Source organism: Osmia lignaria, unplaced genomic scaffold (assembly GCF_051020975.1).
Source record: "Osmia lignaria lignaria isolate PbOS001 unplaced genomic scaffold, iyOsmLign1 scaffold0003, whole genome shotgun sequence".
NCBI classification, from domain to species: domain Eukaryota; kingdom Metazoa; phylum Arthropoda; class Insecta; order Hymenoptera; family Megachilidae; genus Osmia; species Osmia lignaria.
In genome coordinates this window covers 262,501-267,500 of record NW_027478160.1, presented here as the reverse complement: position 1 = coordinate 267,500, position 5,000 = coordinate 262,501, and positions in this window count along the sequence as shown.

Sequence of the window (5,000 nt, the reverse complement as noted above, 5' to 3'; positions counted from 1 at the left end):
ACAGTGATCATGCTGGTCATTTTGCCACCAAATTTTATAATCTTTATCATTAGAGCGGGCCCACCAACCTCGTCTCTGTACTTTATACATTTCTCCTCCATCTCCACACACCTTTTCAAACATTAACGGAGAGAGTTCCTTGGACTTGCTTTAAATGTACATATTAGATATGTTGGAATCTCTCTCCTTTAGAAGTTTCCCCAGCCTTAAAACTTCTTTCATTTTTACTCCTCTCTCCATACTTATTTTCCTCTCTGAACGTATCAGAGAGGATTTTATTTCTGACACCTCTTGACTTTTCTTAAATTCAGGGACGTAATTTTGTTCATAATCCAGTGGACTTTTGTGTATTTTATACTTTAAATATTTCCAAACAGTCTCCCTTCTAAAAGTGATAGAACGAATTTTCGTCTAACACTACTTTCTTGGTTCAAAAATTTTATACAATCTTATAACTTTTTCAGTTTTAACCAATTTTGGTTACAGACAGTTGATGCTCAGTTTGTACAAGTATGCAACATTTATAAGTGCATACAGGTCACCAGCCTTATATTACAAGGCTCACCACATATGGGCCATTCGGTCTTAGACACCGACCCGTGGTAATGCTGTGTGGAGATTAATAATAATCCGCAACGGAAAACCGGAACGAGAATAGTCGAGAAAGTATATTCTCGAGGAGCGGTAGACTGCTTTTCAACCGAAGTCATAAAAGAGCCACACGCTCGACGCTACTCCCGACCGGTCCGAGCGAACCGAAAGTGCCTTCCTATAAATACCGAACGGCCGGCCGGTAGGTCGGCGACGCATGGGCTTACGCCCAGGCGTATGCCTGTGCAAACCGCCGTGAGAGCGTACCATCCCGCCGGCACGGTAAAACTTAGACTGAAAATATCGTCGAACATATCCTTTCATTTTATAACGTTCTATACATGAAAATTAATAAATTAACATGCAGGACATAATAAATTCACATTCTCATGTAAATCATGGGTTTAATTAATATTTTAAAAAATTTTAAAACCGCCCAGAACCGATGAGATGAAAATATTAAAACGATATTTTTGCATTTTCTTACGGTAAAACATTAACAAATAAGCGACTATAGCAATATAAAACTCCATTTGTAACTTAATTAATCAAAATTAATATTTTTTTTTGATTTTTCAGCGATCCAGAACCGATGAGACGAAAATATTAAAACGATATTTTTGCATTTTCTTACGACAAAACATTAACAAATACGAGACTATAACAATATAAAACTACATATGTAATTTAATTAATCAAAATTAATAATTTTTTTTGATTTTTCAGTGATCCAGAACCGATAAGTCGAAAATTTTAACAATCATATTTTTGCATTCTGTACCGTGGATCCATCGTTAAACGCTATTAAACTAACGTCCGTGATGGTATAAATGCAGATTTTCGCTCCGTTTAGCCAAAATAACGAACTTTAGGTGCGCTCCGAAATATTTCAAAGTCCCAGCGGCGTATTGCTTCGCCTCTTAGAACCGATTAGTCGAAAATTTTAACAATCATATTTTTGCATTCTGTACCGTGGATCCATCGTTAAACGCTATTAAACTAACGTCCGTGATGGTATAAATGCAGATTTTCGCTCCGTTTAGCCAAAATAACGAACTTTAGGTGCGCTCCGAAATATTTCAAAGTCCCAGCGGCGTATTGCTTCGCCTCTTAGAACCGATTAGTCGAAAATTTTAACAATCATATTTTTGCATTCTGTACCGTGGATCCATCGTTAAACGCTATTAAACTAACGTCCGTGATGGTATAAAGGCAGATTTTCTCTCCGTTTAGCCAAAATAACGAACTTTAGGTGCTCTCCGAAATATTTCAACGTCCCAGCGGCGTATTGCTTCGCCTCTTAGAACCGATTAGTCGAAAATTTTAACAATCATATTTTTGCATTCTGTATCGTGGATCCATCGTTAAACGCTATTAAACTATCGTCCGTGATGGTATAAATGCAGATTTTCGCTCCGTTTAGCCAAAATAACGAACTTTAGGTGCGCTCCGAAATATTTCAAAGTCCCAGCGGCGTATTGCTTCGCCTCTTAGAACCGATTAGTCGAAAATTTTAACAATCATATTTTTGCATTCTGTACCGTGGATCCATCGTTAAACGCTATTAAACTAACGTCCGTGATGGTATAAATGCAGATTTTCGCTCCGTTTAGCCAAAATAACGAACTTTAGGTGCGCTCCGAAATATTTCAAAGTCCCAGCGGCGTACTGCTTCGCCTCTTAGAACCGATTAGTCGAAAATTTTAACAATCATATTTTTGCATTCTGTACCGTGGATCCATCGTTAAACGCTATTAAACTAACGTCCGTGATGGTATAAAGGCAGATTTTCTCTCCGTTTAGCCAAAATAACGAACTTTAGGTGCTCTCCGAAATATTTCAACGTCCCAGCGGCGTATTGCTTCGCCTCTTAGAACCGATTAGTCGAAAATTTTAACAATCATATTTTTGCATTCTGTACCGTGGATCCATCGTTAAACGCTATTAAACTATCGTCCGTGATGGTATAAATGCAGATTTTCGCTCCGTTTAGCCAAAATAACGAACTTTAGGTGCGCTCCGAAATATTTCAAAGTCTCAGCGGCGTATTGCTTCGCCTCTTAGAACCGATTAGTCGAAAATTTTAACAATCATATTTTTGCATTCTGTACCGTGGATCCATCGTTAAACGCTATTAAACTAACGTCCGTGATGGTATAAATGCAGATTTTCGCTCCGTTTAGCCAAAATAACGAACTTTAGGTGCGCTCCGAAATATTTCAAAGTCCCAGCGGCGTATTGCTTCGCCTCTTAGAACCGATTAGTCCAAAATTTTAACAATCATATTTTTGCATTCTGTACCGTGGATCCATCGTTAAACGCTATTAAACTAACGTCCGTGATGGTATAAAGGCAGATTTTCGCTCCGTTTAGCCAAAATAACGAACTTTAGGTGCTCTCCGAAATATTTCAAAGTCCCAGCGGCGTATTGCTTCGCCTCTTAGAACCGATTAGTCGAAAATTTTAACAATCATATTTTTGCATTCTGTACCGTGGATCCATCGTTAAACGATATTAAACTATCGTCCGTGATGGTATAAATGCAGATTTTCGCTCCGTTTAGCCAAAATAACGAACTTTAGGTGCGCTCCGAAATATTTCAAAGTCCCAGCGGCGTATTGCTTCGCCTCTTAGAACCGATTAGTCGAAAATTTTAACAATCATATTTTTGCATTCTGTACCGTGGATCCATCGTTAAACGCTATTAAACTAACGTCCGTGATGGTATAAATGCACATTTTCGCTCCGTTTAGCCAAAATAACGAACTTTAGGTGCGCTCCGAAATATTTCAAAGTCCCAGCGGCGTATTGCTTCGCCTCTTAGAACCGATTAGTCGAAAATTTTAACAATCATATTTTTGCATTCTGTACCGTGGATCCATCGTTAAACGCTATTAAACTAACGTCCGTGATGGTATAAATGCAGATTTTCGCTCCGTTTAGCCAAAATAACGAACTTTAGGTGCGCTCCGAAATATTTCAAAGTCCCAGCGGCGTATTGCTTCGCCTCTTAGAACCGATTAGTCGAAAATTTTCACAGCATATTTTTGCATTCTGTACCGTGGATCCATCGTTAAACGCTACTAAACTAACGTCCGTGATGGTATAAATGCAGATTTTCGCTCCGTTTAGCCAAAATAACGAACTTTAGGTGCGCTCCGAAATATTTCAAAGTCCCAGCGGCGTATTGCTTCGCCTCTTAGAACCGATTAGTCCAAAATTTTAACAATCATATTTTTGCATTCTGTACCGTGGATCCATCGTTAAACGCTATTAAACTAACGTCCGTGATGGTATAAATGCAGATTTTCGCTCCGTTTAGCCAAAATAACGAACTTTAGGTGCGCTCCGAAATATTTCAAAGTCTCAGCGGCGTATTGCTTCGCCTCTTAGAACCGATTAGTCGAAAATTTTAACAATCATATTTTTGCATTCTGTACCGTGGATCCATCGTTAAACGCTATTAAACTAACGTCCGTGATGGTATAAATGCAGATTTTCGCTCCGTTTAGCCAAAATAACGAACTTTAGGTGCGCTCCGAAATATTTCAAAGTCCCAGCGGCGTATTGCTTCGCCTCTTAGAACCGATTAGTCGAAAATTTTAACAATCATATTTTTGCATTCTGTACCGTGGATCCATCGTTAAACGCTATTAAACCAACGTCCGTGATGGTATAAAGGCAGATTTTCGCTCCGTTTAGCCAAAATAACGAACTTTAGGTGCTCTCCGAAATATTTCAAAGTCCCAGCGGCGTATTGCTTCGCCTCTTAGAACCGATTAGTCCAAAATTTTAACAATCATATTTTTGCATTCTGTACCGTGGATCCATCGTTAAACGATATTAAACTATCGTCCGTGATGGTATAAATGCAGATTTTCGCTCCGTTTAGCCAAAATAACGAACTTTAGGTGCGCTCCGAAATATTTCAAAGTCCCAGCGGCGTATTGCTTCGCCTCTTAGAACCGATTAGTCGAAAATTTTAACAATCATATTTTTGCATTCTGTACCGTGGATCCATCGTTAAACGCTATTAAACTAACGTCCGTGATGGTATAAATGCACATTTTCGCTCCGTTTAGCCAAAATAACGAACTTTAGGTGCGCTCCGAAATATTTCAAAGTCCCAGCGGCGTATTGCTTCGCCTCTTAGAACCGATTAGTCGAAAATTTTAACAATCATATTTTTGCATTCTGTACCGTGGATCCATCGTTAAACGCTATTAAACTAACGTCCGTGATGGTATAAATGCAGATTTTCGCTCCGTTTAGCCAAAATAACGAACTTTAGGTGCGCTCCGAAATATTTCAAAGTCCCAGCGGCGTATTGCTTCGCCTCTTAGAACCGATTAGTCGAAAATTTTAACAATCATATTTTTGCATTCTGTACCGTGGATCCATCGTTAAAC